Source organism: Agelaius phoeniceus, chromosome 3 (genome assembly GCF_051311805.1).
Source record: "Agelaius phoeniceus isolate bAgePho1 chromosome 3, bAgePho1.hap1, whole genome shotgun sequence".
Classification (NCBI taxonomy): domain Eukaryota; kingdom Metazoa; phylum Chordata; class Aves; order Passeriformes; family Icteridae; genus Agelaius; species Agelaius phoeniceus.
In genome coordinates this window covers 38,137,070-38,153,897 of record NC_135267.1, presented here as the reverse complement: position 1 = coordinate 38,153,897, position 16,828 = coordinate 38,137,070, and the positions used below count along the sequence as shown (strand labels likewise).

The 16,828-nt window shown below is 37.2% G+C and overlaps 1 long non-coding RNA gene across 1 annotated transcript in view; it reads right to left on the bottom strand.

Annotated features, from left to right (window-relative positions):
• Positions 1 to 208: 208 nt before the first annotated feature.
• Positions 209 to 16,828, bottom strand: part of LOC143693698 (uncharacterized) — a 107,466-nt gene continuing 90,846 nt past the window's right edge. Inside the window, exon 4 of the long non-coding RNA XR_013181636.1 lies at positions 209 to 258. This is a non-coding gene — a long non-coding RNA (uncharacterized LOC143693698). The remainder of the gene's footprint in view (positions 259 to 16,828) is intronic.

Genomic DNA, 16,828 nt, shown 5'->3' with positions numbered 1-16,828 from the left:
GGATGCACTGCACCTTTTTCTGTTATAACTTTTTTTGGCTGAAAAGGGTTGGCATATGCAATTGGGAATGTAGTGGAAAGAAGACAAGGGGAGAATATGTATAGCCAAACAGGAGCTAAAATCAGAGGTTTTCCAGCCAGCACCAAGTAGTAGGTAAGAAGCAGATATTCAATACTCTGAATCCATTACTATCTGTTTAACTAATTTACCTGGATTTGATATTCTTCTGTAAGCACGTTCATGAGTCTTCAGATTCTCCTGCAATAACAATAATAACAGTAGTTAAAAAGATCATTCTTTTGTGGAAATTGATTGTGATTCCTTGAATATGTGTCTAGGAGGCAGCATGTTGAAAGTATGTAAAGTAAATTTCATCTACTTTATCTATGCATAAATATTTTGCTTTCTAGTTCGCCTTCTTATTGACAGTAGGCTTTACAGCTACACTTGGCTCCTCACCCCTTCTTTTCCCTCTTTCCATAGAAAATTTGTAATGTTATCGTCAACATCAATGAAATTCAGTGTTAAATGCCAAAAAAAGACAGTGAATGGATACATGCTTCATGAAAATCAGCAGCTCTGGGATCTCAAGTGTGCTCTCTCTGATAAAAGGTGATAATAGCTCAGGTGCTGTCCTTCCAGAATGGGGAAGGGGGTTTCCACTTAACTTGGCTGCAGCCCAAGTAATCCTTGTCCCGCTGAAAATCCAAATCAAACTATAGAATTGTATGGATAAAAACTTGAGAGATCAAGGTAATGAAATGACAAAAAGGGAAATAAATTCCATTAGTTTCATTCCTCACAAAATGCCTCCCACACGTCTTTGTTTCTTTGTTTGTTCACTTGTTCTTCTTACTAAAATATGTAGCTGTCACCTAAGCTTCTAAAGAAAAATAATGCATAATAGTGTTAAACTGCAACATAAGAATAAAAAGAAGAAAAGGAAAGGTGTTCTGGGAAGAACGCAGGTGCATTAATTTTGCATTAATTTTTTACTTCTCAATTTTGCCGTAGAACTTAGAAATTCACCTGAATAATTCTTTTCTTTACTTCTCCCACAATTAAAAATGCTTAACAATCAGCACATCTGTAAGGTGTTGAGAGGTTTTGTTCTTTGGCATTTGGGAAGCAATTAAGGAATTTCTGTAAGGAATAGCATTTTGTGAGTGCCATACTTATAGAGTTAACATGTATGTATACATGATATATACATGGACACACACCCTGGCCTGTCAACACATCAAGACATAATGGGATTGTAAGTAAGTATATTTGGAGCATTGTTGTACAGAACATAGAAAAGGTACTTTACAAAAGTAGTTTAATGTTTTAAGATAATGGTCCACTGAGACATGTAGTCAAGAAAGAAATAATAAAAAGGAATCATGAAAAACAGCTAAATAAGGACATGGATTAGTACTGCAAAGTCCATTTGGAGGTAACAGAAAGAAGATTTCTTCTTTATCTCTAGGAGTAAGGCTAGGGATAGAGATTCAGATTAGAGACCATGAAAAGCAAACTTTGTACAATTTACTCAAGGATACATAATATATTACTATAACCCAGAAATGCAAGCTTTTCTTGTTTTTCTACAATAAATATGTGGTCTCAAGAATACCAATAGTAAAAAATGCAGTGAGAATTTTTTAACATACTAATATGTCAAGTATTTCTTGATTGAGAGTCTCACTAGGTTTTAAAATCAGATACTCTGTGCATTTTTTTTCCTCTGAAACAGTTACCACAAACTCGCACAACAGCTCTTTTCCTCCTCTGTGTAAAGCACAGACTTGGCATACCATTTCCAGGTCCTCTGGCAATAGCTATGCTATGGGATATTCTTGGTTTCATCTGGCCTTCCCTGTATTTTCTCCATTGAAAGAAGCCTAGACAAGCAGTCTAGAGAAAATTATTTTATAAGCCTGACATGGCTCTAATAAGTCTCTGACTTTATTATGAGGGGGAAAAGACTGCAGTAGGGTTAATACTGATGACAAATAGTAATTTAATTCAGCAAGGTACTGTAGGATGATAGACTCTTACATGCAGAATTATAGGTATTTTTTCCTCCTTGGCACCTTCTGCCAAAGCCCATCCCAGGAAATGCCTGGCTGAATTGTCCTGTGCTAAGTTCTGTATTGCAATACCAGGAATTAAACCAGTATTCCAAAATTTTCCTTTTAAGGCAAACTTGAATACTTCTAATCATTGCCTGTGCATAGCCTAGGGAACACTTCCTTTAGGGATTACACAGGGAGGATAACAGTTTTCTAATGTCTTTTCAAGACCTTTAACAGTATTTGGAAAACTTTGTGACTACTAAATTGAAGACATTGTGTCCCTCATCTAAAAAACTCTTTTAGGGATTCCTGTGGAAACAAAGAATGGATTCATAATACCTCTAGAGGGAAAAAGGAGTTCAAATCCCTTTGAATATCTGACTCTCTGCATCTATAAAAAGGAATCACCTGTTTTGTGATCCTCCATATGTTTTTATTTCTCCCCTTATCATTTTATGTAAATATCCAACTTTCTATTCCATTCTTTTGAAATCTTGACTAGCTCCTTTCTAACTTTGTGGAGTGCAGCCCACTTCTGAGCATGAGTGACTATTCAGCTGCTGTGTTCTTCCACGCATTTTCCCTTTTTACAACTGCACTTATTATTCCTCACTTCCCTCTCTTTAATCTTCCAGCATCACATTGCCTATCTTGGCTGTTCTTCTACATAATCCAGAAAGTATCTTTGCACCTAATATGCTTGTACAACAGCAGAGAATAACATTCCCTCTCTACTTTGCCAATTAAAAGCAGCACAATAACAAATTGTATAAGATTCCTTGGTATTCTACAACCTTTAGAGCTTTTAGGACATAACATCTTTATCCTTGCTAATGAGTCCAAAACTACCTAGTCCTTCTCTAAGGATGTTATAAAGTTTGAATTGATATAAAGCTAACTTAAACAAAGGAGATATCAGTGGATGAGCAGAGCACTGCTTACATTGCTTAGATGCAAATCCACACCTTCAGAAACACCATCAAAGAAAATTGATTAAATTCTTAGCATCATTAGACAAAGCTTTTTGTATATATTCATAGTACTGAAAGACAGGACACAGATGAAGAAGCTGCTATTAAAAGAAAAAACATACATTTTTAAAGAATAATTACCCTAGTGCAGCTTTCTTAGAAGGCTGATTTGCATATAAGTTCTTTACAATTATTTGCTGAGATTTTAAACATCATATTCCTTAAAATTTCTATCTGCCTCTCAATGATTTCTCTAAAACTAAATAATACATAATTCATTGAGTTATCATCAAAGCCACTAGCTAGATGTTTGATCATTGAAACCTAAGACTTTACATTTATTTATATAGTACTTGAGAGACCAGGATAAGTCAACACTTTGAACCTCGCTCCTCAGACTCCATAAATCTTATAACTAAATTTTTATCTCTCTAATAAAAGTGATTGTTCATGGGTTGGTTAATTTTAGGTGGGCATGCACAGCACTTCTTTAATCTAATGAGGGAAGATAGAATATGTTAATCAATTTATTTCTGTGTGTGTCATATGACTGAGGCGGTGTTGGGAAGCAAAGAATGAGATAGGCTGTGGTTTTTCAACAGTACATGTAATTCAGACCTTTTTTGACATTTAAATAATATAATAGTGGAATCTAATTTTGTCACCTAACATAGTTTCCATGAGAACCAGTATTAGATAAGAAGTTATAAGTTTCATCTACCAATACTGAGATCTATCAATGGAATAATCAGTGCACTGAAAGGCTTCCTTTAGTTCCATATTCATAGTCTGCCTCTACCCAACCTGAGCATCACTTCAAGTACTAAGATATAGATTTCTAAATATATATCAGTTCCTCTCTGATTATGCAAGTCTTTGCATACTTTCCTTTTTAACCCTCTTTATGCTTTGTCCAAGCCGATGATCCTCCCACTAATAATTTCACCTTATTGCCAGTTTTCTCTTTATTAGCCAAATGCACATTAGCAGATCCTGTCCTTCTTGTGCAGTATTTGGATTTTTCTTTCCCCCAATAGATCTCTGGCTTTAAACTCTCTCTATATGAAGGGGGGAAAACAATATCAAGGTTAAAATTAACAATTAGGAAAATTAGTGTAGCTAAGGGATGATATGGATTATTGACTTCTGCTGTCCTCAGGACTGGCCAGCACCAAATCCTATCAGTCACAGGAATTTGAGGAAGATATAGTGCAGAATCTCAAAGAACAGTGTTAATTGGACAAGTTTGTATTTTTTAATTAATAAAGAGGTTACCAAAGTAATTAAAAATATTTTAAAATCATACACAGAAATAGTTCATCACCCTGATTAATTTACATATTTCTCCCAAATATTTCTTCTTTTTTTTTGCTTAGAATACAATTCAAATGCACCTTTCTTAAGAGAAGTATGCTTTCTTATGCTGAATGTTCAACTCCTTGCCTTATACTACCTTTCTCTCTCAGCAACTGAAAGCCTTCAGCTACACTAAGTTTGGCTATAAAAAGATAAGGCTGCAGAATGTTACTTTCCTTGTATGACTCACAGTCCAAACACATTCAGATATTAGAGGAGATAGATGGAACTGAGAAGTCACGTGAAAAAGAAGCGATGAAAACATTCTAAGAAAGGGGAAAGAAATAAATTTCTTCTAAGGAAAAGGATGAGTCAGCTGAATAGGAGAAATAAAAGCAGAAAGTGGTAATAACTCTCTGGGTGAAAAAACAAGTTACTTTTTTCTCTTCTTGCTTCTGGGAGTTCCTATGCCTTTCTGGGGTTTTTTTTCTGCTTCTGTGATGATTCATTAGTAGAAATACCAATGTGATATAGTGATAGCTCCAGAATGATTATACAAGCACTGAAGTTAGTTACCAACACTGCCCAGTGTGACTAAGAGGTTTTACAAAAGACTTCAGCAAAATTAACTTTATCTCAAAGATTTTTTGCCTTTGATGTATTGTGCTCTCACCAAACTGTGACTCTGCACGGTGTTTCAGGCTCAGTTGTAAAATATTTGTAAGAGGGGAAAAAAAGAAAAAAAAGTGCTTTAAGGAAGGAGAATTCTGCCTTTTGTTTAGCAAAACTAAAGTGAAGTTTCCATCTTTAGTTTTTCCATGCTGGCTTAAAAAAAGATATCTATGATTACTGATAGTAATAATGAAATGAAATTCTGAATGTGTCTGGGACCTGTCATCACTTTAGGGAATATTGCAACTAAAACAGATGTTGTTCCTCATAAATACAATACATTAATCCTTCTTTAAGCACAAGTAGACTTACAGACAGTGCAGGGACACTCAATCAATGAGGTAAGCGATTTCCTTCTGCAGTATTTAAGTGAATGAACTTTTGTATAGGACTTCAATTTCCTGAGATAAATTGAAGCTGTTTCAGCCATTATGAAAGAGAAGGTAAAGGACTCAACAAACTCATTAAATACTGCCTATTGTCTGTGACGAGACATGATAGACAAGTTCTGAACAGGCACTGGAACAATAATCTGCAATAAAACCTAATTGTATTTAACCATTTGTCTTTCAGTCTTCCAGTCCTTTTACGTTCTTTGGATTAGACTGCATTCAGCATGTACATCTTGCAATATTTACTTCCAACACCAGTGGATTAAACATACTCTTTGATAAGGTCTAAAGCGTTTTCAGGAGGGGATAAGCACATTCTATTCTGCCAGATATCAAGTGATAACACAAATTGAGAAAATTGTTTAGTGTGTTTAGGAGCAATAGTACATTTACTGCAGTGACTTTCCACAGATGCAAGTGTTACAAATATGAACGAGGCCAACCTTCTCTGAAGAAAGAGGTTCTTGTTTATTAAAATAGCTGCAAGGAATGGAGTACCCAGGATAAGCCCAGGCACACACACAGTGAGCCAAAACCAAAACAGTGTGCTACCCCCGAGTGCACTGTATTCCCCCCATCAAAAAAGTATTGAAAAAGAAAAACCCTGACCCCACCGAACTCCTCCCATTTATAGCCCCCTTTGAGTCCAGGATTGGTCCATTTTGGATCTGCATGGTGATTGGTCCATTTCCAGGCTTCTCATTGGTCTTTAACGCCGTTCATTCTGGACCAATCGTTTCTGCAGGCCTTCAAATGATTGGTCAGATCTTCCATCCAATCCCTCTTCGACCTGGCCTTGCCCCATCAGACCACTGTTCCACCTAACCCTGGACCCTTCTCCTAGCATGTTCTTATAAATCCCCCCCTTAACATAATACAATTAATATAACATAATTAATACAGTATAGTTGAACTATACCCTGATTTAACTTAACTTTTACCTATAATGCAGGGTCCAACAGGAATCTGGAGACCAGAATGGATGTTACTTTTTACTTTAAGACAATGACAGGACTTATGTCTAATATTCTAATTGCAAAGATAATAACACTCCTCCAGACAGCAATTTAGCTAAATTTTACTAACCATAAGGACAGTTTTTATGCATTTCTCAGTCATCTATATAGGACTTAGAGACTTAGTCTCCTGTATTCCAAATAAAAAAGTGCTAAAATGAGTTAATATTTTCATGTTCATATTCAAGATCTTTCCTCAAAAGATCTCCATTTGCATAATAAGAAAAATTTAAAATCAAAAATGTATTTATTTGAAACAATTTTGGGGATGGCAGAAGTTATACTTCTCACCATGACAACACCAGAAGGAAGTCCTGGCTGATGTTGTTCCTTCAGAAATGTTGAGTTTACCACTGCTGACAATTAGCAAGTTTAGTTACTTAATGGGTATGTAAACTGTAAGATTTTATTTCTTTATAACATAAATCTACAAAAAATATTTATGTCTGTAACAAGTATTTACAATTTAAGCAGTATACATCAGTTCATGAGTAAATTAATTTATTGTATATATGTTTATATATATTATCACTTTTAACCAGTGACATCAGCCAAATGACAATTACCCAACTCAAAAAGTCTTTCCAAACACAACTTCCAGGTCAGAAAAGGTACTTCAAAAATAGGTTCAGTTATGGAGACAAGAACTCTGCAACAGTATGACCTTAGAAAATGACACCAAGCTGAGTGATGACACACCAGAGGGACAGGATGCCATCTAGAGAGACCTGGACAAGCTTGAGAATTGGACCCAAGGGAATCTCATGAGGTTCAACAAGGCCAAGTGCTGGTGCTGCACCTGGATCTAGGCAATGCACAGATGCAGAGGAGCTCTGCCAAGAAGGACTTGGGGGTGCTGTGGGTGAGAGCCTGGACATGACCCAGCCATGTGCCTTTGCAGCCCAGAAAGCCAAATGTGCCCTGGGCTGCATCCAAAGCAGCGTGAGCAGCAGGGGAGGGAGGGGATTCTGCCCCTCTGCTCTGCCCTGGTGAGACCCCACCTGCAGTGCTGCACCCAGCTCAGGGGTCCCCAGCACAGGAAGAACATGGACCTGTTGGAACAGTCCTGAGGAGGCCACAAAGATGTGCATATGGATGAGACATATCTCCGGTGGAGAAAATCTGAGGGTTGTTCAGCCTGGATAAGGGAGACCTTATTGCAGCTTTTCTCTGCATTAAGGGAACCTCTAAGAAAGATGGAGACAAACTTTTTAGCAGAACTTGTTTTGATTGGATAAGGTGCAATGATTTTATAGTAAAAGAGAATAGATTCAGACTAGATATGAGGAAGAAATTTTGGTCATGGGAGTGGAGTAGGTTGGTCAGGAAGGTGGTAGATGCCCCACCCTTGGAAACACTCATAGTTAAGTTGGACAGGACTTGGAGAAACTTGATTTATTTGAAGATGTCCCTGATTATGGCAGGGGGATAGGACTAGATGATCTTTAAAGGTCCCTCCTAACACAAACTATACTATAATTCTCTGATTCTATGAAAATTAAATGTTTACCAAGTCAATCCCTCTGTAATCCTATCACCTTAATAGAAAACAGGCAGTCCCTTGGAGGCAATTTGAATTTTTAAGACCATGTAAGTTAGACTTGATTTACTGGAATTGCCACCACTGAGGCTATAAAATTACTCTTATGGGTGTTTTCTTGTGTATTCAGCTGCTCAGAACAGCATAGTACAATATGGGAGCCCCAAGAAAGCTACTGACAATGTATCTGAAAGCCTTTTCTATATTTGGACTCACATTTACCCATGAGTAGGAAATAGAAAGGTTTTCTTCATTCAGATAAATTTGTCTTATTAATATTAATAGACAGCTAAAATTTGATACAAAGCTCTCTGCAGACAGCTCATGGATTTTCAGAGTTCCATGGCCACCCCCTCTGAGTCGCTGTGTAGAAAGAAAAATATAAGTTGTTGGGGGGAAAAAAATTTAAAAATAATTCAGTTTTCTGAGTTTAGTTCCCTCTTGGCATTTGCACACATGCATATGCTAGGAATAGGGAAAGATTGCTTCATATGAAAAACCTCACCTCTTCTAGAGACACTTTCCCTCATCCTGACATTTCCAAGACAAACTACTGAAATCCCTGATCATCACTTTTCCCAAATCTCAGCCCACTGACCTATAATGTGCATGCACAGCAGAAACAGGTGTATTTTTATTTTAATTCAGACAAAACTGAGCCTATAAGGAGAGTGTTTTGGAAAATAAAATTGAAAAGGAGAACACGTGCCCTATGCCAATGAAAGTGCAGACAGCTTCCTGCAAAGGCTGAAGAACAGCTGAAGACATCCAACTGCATATCTACCATTAAAAAGCCTGGTGAAAAGCAGCTGTTTTCTCTTGATCAAGTCTGTGTCCCACTTAGGGCTCTGAGCCTGTACCCATCCCTTGGATCATTATATAGAGATTTACAAGCACACAATCTGTAGCAGAACTGCTCCTGAGAGATGGAGGGGGAACAGCAGCAGCAAAGAATCTGAGGCACTAACAGTAGATAACTCCTACAAATATCATGAGTGAGACAATTAGCTGCACCACAATTTGAAAGGCTGAAAGTAGGTGAAATAAACCCTAAATATTCAAATGGTCTACAACTATAAAATATTATCCAAGAGAAGCTTTATTCCGAATCTCAAATCTTGTCCTCTGTGCTCCTTCCTGCTACCACAGGGACTTAATCCTAAATTCCCCTTTCTTCACTACAATCTGAAAATCCATTTAAGCCCTTGGGAATGATTATTCCTGTCTAAAGAAAGGAAATGCAAAATAGATCAGCATCTCCTCATCCACTGGCACTGCAGCCTCTGTGCTCACCTGGCACATTGGGATATCTGAATGGATCTCTCTGACTGCAGGCCATCAATCACAATAGCAGCAAGCCAGCTGAATAATGGTGTGGTTGTCTTGGGGCATTTTTTCAAAAACACTTCACAGATTAAGACAAAGTTTTAGTCTTGCATCAAACCTACCAATTCACTCTTGGCAGTGCTTTACAGTGCTTCCAGTGTGGTCAGCCTAGAGTAACAGCAAGAGCCTGTGCCTAGGACTTGAGAAGTGAGTTAAAAGAAGTTACTGAACATTTTTCCATGTATTTATAACATGTTGTTAAAAAATCAAGCTCAAATATGTTACTCCAACTCTAGCTGCTGATCTGTCATTATGCAGCCACAGAAATAGTCATGTATTTTGAGCAGTGTACAGAACACACGTGACAAACAAGAACAGGAGTGGGATTTTTAACATACAGAGAGGCCTGACTTACAATACAAAACTTGTTTTGCATTATCTACCGACATGAGAGCATTTTCTTAATACCACTTCAATGGAAATCCTTTTCTGAGATAGTACTGAACTGTCCTTTAAAATGTCACATGTGACCATACATTAAGTGATCTAGAAAGAAACCTGTAAGAAAAGGCTCCAGCAAATTTTGGACAAATACTAAGTCTGTGAGTATAAATCTCCCTCATCCAGCATTGTAGCCAGAAAATTTCGTAGAAACAACTTGGCTTTGTTTTACCTTTAAATATCACTGTATAACAAATGCATTAAATTATGCTGTAGGAAAAGGATTTTAAAAAATTCAGGGGCAATGGAGAGAAATAAGATTTCTTTGCAGTAGACATTAAAAAAAGTTTATGCACAACTTTCCACACAGGGTTTAACTACAAGGTCAGTGTTAGTATCTTAACATTTAGCTAGGACACTGGGAAATAAATATATTGCTCTGGGGAGGGAAAAATGTGCAAAATTTTTCATTGTAAGGGATCTTCACATATGTCTTTAAGTAGGATTTGTAGAGTAAAATAAAAAAAAATATATCCCCCATTGGTGGTGAAAAAGAGAGAGAGCTGACTTACTGTAAAAGGCTCATTTAATGGCTTTTGCATTGTAAAGAAGATGGCAATTCCCAGGGAGAAGGAGCAGCCTTTGGCTTGTCAGTCTTAAAGAAGTGCACTCAGTACATAGCTTCAATGAAGACAGATATCAATAATAAGGCAGGCAAAACTGATGAGTTTGGGACCTATTTGCATAAACTGGTACTTATGATTCTGAAATGCTCACATTACAAATACTGAAACCATACAGATTTCATTCTAACAGATTTAACACATTAAAAGAGTGCTATTTGTCTACATAAATAAAATTTCTGTGCTGGTGCTTCAGGGATTTCCAAATTTTTCAACTATCCTACTTATAGCAAGACAACCAGATACTTCATGGACACAGCAATATTTATCACTGGCTTTAGTTATAAATTTGAGAGGAGGGGGGGTATTTATTTTGATTTTTTCTAGATAGAAAAGAACTGGAGATACAAGACTTTAGGTGATAAAATACACTGGGAAAACATTCATGCTAAATTGTTGTGGTTGTTTGGATTTGTGGGGCTGTACCAAGGGGGTTTAGACTCTCAACAGTTTAGTCCTATCTGTTAATGCGTGGCAAGAGCACCTATTTGAACCACAAATGGGTATTTTTTCCCCATGCATCTTCTGCAAGGATTCATCTGCAGCATCATTAATCTACTCTGCTTTGGTGCACACAGTGACATCCACTGGTGCAGAGCGTTTTTGCTACAAGAATCACAGAAATGCCTACCATGTGTTGTGATTGATTGAGGTTTTGAAAGCAATTTAATTCACTTCTACACCATCTAATGCAGCACAGCATTTAATACTGCTTAAGGCATGAAAATTTAGGCATGCAAATATTCCCACAAGGAAAAAAGTCTCAGCGTTTTGCTCATTGGAGTCAGGGTACCTTGCAAGACTCAAACTTAAAAAATACACAAAGTTCCATAGTGGAAGGGTTCCCATCTCTTCTATCTGGTTTGTCTCTCAACTTACCAAGATAGCATAGTGCACAATTTATGACAATCTACAGGTTAAGCATATGTTTCTCTTTTCCTTTTTTTCCCCTCTCTACCTTCCACAGCTGGCCCAGAGTTCATGCAGCTGAGGAAGAAGCTGAGAATGCAGGACAAATTGTGTTCCACAATCTTGTGTCACTTTCTGCCTACATGACAAAGCTCAGCAATCTGGAGAGTAGAAATCACCTTCCCCAGGATTCAGCATGTCTGGGCTTTATGGACCCAAGAAGATGAACAGCAAGAGATAAACCAAAGCCTTTTTGGACTGCACTCATTTTCCAGCCTCCTGGAAAAAAAACCCAGTTTAACAATACTGTTCAGTGCTTCTCAGATGTGTTGGAGCCATTTCACGCATTCAGTGCAGCACCTGCAAAATTTCATAAAAACACAGGCAGAAATGCAGGTGTTCTGGATATAACAAACTAATCTCTTTCTATCCCTTGGGGTTATGGTGATGTGCAAAGCTGTATTGTTTCAGGGAGAAAAATCACAGATGAGTGGATTTAGGGCAAACTAGGAATCATTTGTAATATCTCAAAACTAAATAACAGGCAATTAGCTCAACAGGATTTCTTTTTGTGCAACTGTTAAATGAGGAAGGTATTACTGTTGGATGTATTTACAGTTAAATACCTGTTTTCTCAAAGATGTAAAAATTTAAAAAGTGGGGTGTTTTAAATTGGAAAGTTCAAAGTAATTTTTCTTGGTCCCACCTATGATTTAAAGATTACAGTGATATATACTGAAGAGTCTTTTAAATTGTAACACATTTTGAACTGAAGATGTAAAAAAAAATGAAAAATTTGGACATTTTTGAGGTTAAAAAGAAGTGAAAATAAGTTCTTCCTAAAAATATATCATATATAGTATTTTCTGGAATTAATTTTTGAATCACCAATTATGATAGTAATATATGCTAGTATATCACCAAACTCTAGAATCCATTTCAGTTTTCCATGTCTAAATATTTGCAATAATTTTAAAGTAGCTTTGAATACTAATTTTTTTTTAACGAGCCTGTTCCAAAACCCTGGACCTGTCAAAAATTGCCAGAATGCCTCTAGCTGACTGCTCTGTAAAGTTGGTGCATTACAAATACAGAGTGCCTCCTTTTCCTTTATATCATGTTATGCACCATTACCAACCCTGTCAACTGAATCCCAGATCTGTAGTCTCTGATTCTAGTGACAGCTTGCAAAGTAAAAAGAGCAGAGTCTTGCTCTTCAGACAATAGATTTTTATCTTCTTTTCAGTGCATCCAGTTTAGGAAAAAAGCTTTTTTTAGATCTTTAAATTGGGCAAATTTGATTTGGAAGAAACAACAGGTGTTGATGATCAATTCTTTCAACTGACTTTTTAAGTTAAATTTATACTTTTCAGATCACATACTGCCAAATAAGTATGCAAATACTGATTTTTTTTAAACTCTTCCAACTACAAAAGCCCCTCAGAACAAAGCAGATACAGATCTTGTGAAATCCAGAGTTGCAACTAAAACAAGCAATCTTACTGAAAAAATACAAATTATCACGTGTTTAGGGGTTAATTCTAAAAGTAAGGGGAAGTATACATTACTTTCATCTCATGATTTGTTTCCTCCAAAAACTAAGATATTGCCTGATTATTTAGGTAAATACTACATTCATTCCACCTTACTGTGTTGTTTTATTGGTTTTTTTTTCATTTAAGAAAAAACTAGTGCTGGTGTTGTGCTGGTGTAGTTTCTAACCACCTTACATATTCTACTGCTGGACATCTTCATTTTGTTCTTTAAATATTTTGGTCCTTTATTTAACAAAGCTGCTATTTCTATTGCTTTTAATAACACAAAGTATAACAGAAGACACTATTTTAGTACTCAAAGATTCAGTTCCCTGGTGCAGCTCAGTGTCTATTCCAATAAGCTTGTGCAACTGCCATTTCTCCATGGGTGCAGAAAAGCAGCTGTGCATTCTGTAGCAGACTTCCAGTGCCATGGAAAAGTCATAGCGTGTGTAAAGCTTTTGTCTCATTTTCCCCTGAAGCCCATGAAAAAAAATACAACGAAGCAGGGATGCTGGAGCAAAGCTGAAGGACTGGCAAAGTCACCTGAGGAAGAGGAAAACACAGCTGCTTTCATGACATTCACACCTTCAACCATTCAGTAAATGCTAATTTAATACCCATCCTTGGATTTCAACAATCTCGCTCATTTTATCAGGGTAGCTCTTGCTAAGAACTGAAACCCCCTCTGTCTTTACTCATCTCTGCCATCCCCCAGCCATAATTTTATATCTTTTCTCACACCACTTTTCTCTATCAGTTTTAATACCAACTGTACTGTAATGTCCTTACAAGTTCCATAATATTTTCAGTGGTTACATTATAGTACAGAGCTGTCATTAGCAGAGCCAAGGCCTTTTCTGCTCCTCACCTCACCCTAGCCACCAGTAAGGAGGGTGGGGGTGTGCACCATGAGTTGGAGGGAACACAGCTAGGACAGTGATCCCAGCTGACCCAAGAGATACCCCTGACCATGTGGTCTCCTGCTCAGCATGTAGAGCTGGGGTCAGGAGTAAGAGTGGGGGACATTCAGAGTGATGCTGTTTGTCTTCCTAAGCCACTGTTATGTGCCATGCAGCCCTGCTCTCCCCAGATGACTGAACATGGCAAGTTGTGATTGAATTCCTTGTTTTGCTTTGCTTGTGCAGGCAGCATTTTGCTTTACCTATTAAACTATCTGTCTTTATTTCAACCCTTGAGTTTTTTCCCTTTTACCCTTCCAATTCTCTCCCTCATCCCAGCAGGGGAGAGTGAGTGAGCAGCTGCATGAGGCTTTGTTGTCAGCTGGGCTTTAACCACGACTGAGACATATAATTAGAAGACAAAAACAGAAAGTTATTTTGGCTTGGTCTTACTGCATTTGCCATCTATGCAGATCAATCAATGTTTAAAAAAACTTCTTGGTAAAGAAGGGCTTTTAAATTTGGGCTATGTGATTCCACATGTTTATAACATATTGCCATCTATTGGCAAAAGGGAGAAAATGCTAGCTTTTTGGTATGAACCTTTGCATTGGAAGTAAAAATCCTCCTCCAAACATTCATACATAACTATTCCTTGTATGTGTACAGAACTGGTATATAATAAAGCCTTATGTGTTGTTTGTGTAAGAGATGTTTTAAAAATTGAGTCCAGCTCATCAAAAGTGAGAAACATAATATTCAATATAATGCTTAGAAGGCTTTACCTTAAAACATTCTTGGTATTACATATAAAATGCTTATGTCCTATACTCATATCCATTGAAGGTGTTACAGGTAGCATGTTTCTGTGCCACAGGTCTAAAAACATTAATTAATAACTGCTAAATCACAACACTCTGCTATGCCAAAATTATAATTAAAACCTCCACTAGCTGCTACTTGTTCCTTCCTCCCCATGTACATAAAAATAATCCACTGCTTTGCCAGCAGAGGATCAGTAGCAAAAGTCCACAGGGAAATGTTTTGATCCAGTATGAGGAGACCCTAAATCAGTGAACTAACATAATATATGACTTACCAGGACCAAAGTACATTAAGGATGAATTTTCAGTCATAATGACAGCTAAATAAGTGTAGCATTGAGAACATGTATGAACTTAAGTTAGTTGAATAAAATTAAAACTAAAACCAGCCCTTTTCTTTCTGGTATTTTGGAGACGCAAAAGTAATTATTTCAACAGAGTCAAAAGCTTCTGTGTTGTTTTTCTGCCAGTTTTCCCCTTGAAAGTTAATTTAATTATTTGACTTACCTGCCCAATAATTTCAAGATACCCATAGTAATTTAGCTTCATGGACTGGAAAATGTCACACAAACTAATAACATAGTGAAATATTAACTGAATGTTACAAAAATCAATACGAGTCAAAGGTAGAGGAAGAGAGAAACAAGTGAAAATTAAACAACGGATATGCCACATGGATCTGGAGGATGATGGATAGGCTGAGGGTTCAGATTAAAAAATGAAAGTTCTAGAACATATTGAAAATGAAAGAAAACCAACTGACAAATAATTATTGAACCTAAACCTGCAAAGACATGTATCAGGGGAGCAAATTACACTGTTCAATATTTAGTTCACTAAGCCTTTTTCTTTTCCCCTGGGCAGGCTAACTTTTGGTTTCATCTAAACGGCCAGATGGGGACATTAGAAGATATAAAATATTTCTCACTCCCACTTTGTTGCCTGCCAGTGCCACAGAATGGACAGTGGGGGAAGGACTTTTTCCTTCCGCCACAGGGACGGTAAAGAACAGGAAAAGGTCACATCCCTTTATTTCACTTACAACCTTAGCAGACAGCTATGCCAGGGATGTGTGTAGATCTTTCTGAAGGACACTTCCTCCCCAACTAATAGAATCTGAGACCCAGATCAACCCCTGTTCAATCCAGGTGCTAGCTCAATGCCTCCTGAAGCACTTTCCTGTCCTCAGCAAAGCCACATTTCAGTTGTTCTTATTCCCAAAAAATAAAGTTGATAGGCAGCTTCAAATAAAAATTATAATATTAATTAAACCCAAGCCCTGTTATGAACTCTTTGATATTTTACATATATATATAAATAATTTTGATATAACTGTGTCCCCACCCCAGAATGATCAGCCCTGGGAAGAGTAATGTAGAACAGGAAACTTGTTTTCCTGCTCTGGAGAACAGGCTGAGGTCACAAAAACATCCTCTGCTCCAGGCTGGAGCAAACCCAAGAATTTTGACTCCTTTTAATGAGATAAAGAGAGTAAAGTATTTCTGAAACTCATCTGGGATGAGTTTCTGAATGAGACTTTTTCTGAATTTGAACAAAACTGCCAAACCAAATTCTCCCACCTCCCAAGTCTATGATCTGCCCACCAACAAATCTTTTTCTGTGTATTTCTTTTAGGCAAATTGTCCCCTGAAAGTTTTACTGCAGCCAGTATAGTCCCACAGGAAGCTTTATTCCATAAAAAACCATTCACTCATGACAGCTGGGAATAAAGTTATAGGCTGTAAGGCTAAAGATAGTGCTGTATTCTTAGTTCTGCCCCCCTGCTCAAACTGTGACCTCCCATTAAGTCACTTAAAGATATCTCTAAAGCATATGAATAATTCAGAAGGCTAATTTTCTTCAAGCTTTCATTTAATCAACTACATTTTAAAATGTGCTTCCTTTCTTACATTGCAGCTCTGTTTTTCCCTCTCCCCAGCAGTGAATTGCCATTTCTGTGTGTACTTTAGAGTTCTAAGTATGACAAATATTGTTAATGAGCTATTATCAAAAGCTGGTCACCTCCCTGTGACTTTCTCAGCTTTCTGCCAGAGTATGCTGAAAGTCCTTTTAATAAATGTATACTTGGAATGCATTGAAAATGGAGTACATAACTCACTCAGGCCTTTTCTTCTCGAGGGCAATGGCTCCCCTTAATCCATCACTGTAGCCCAATGAGGCTAATGCAATATTCTACTTCAAACTGTTATGAACATACTTTTCATTTTATAATGTCTTTCATCCAACAGAGATGGACCCCA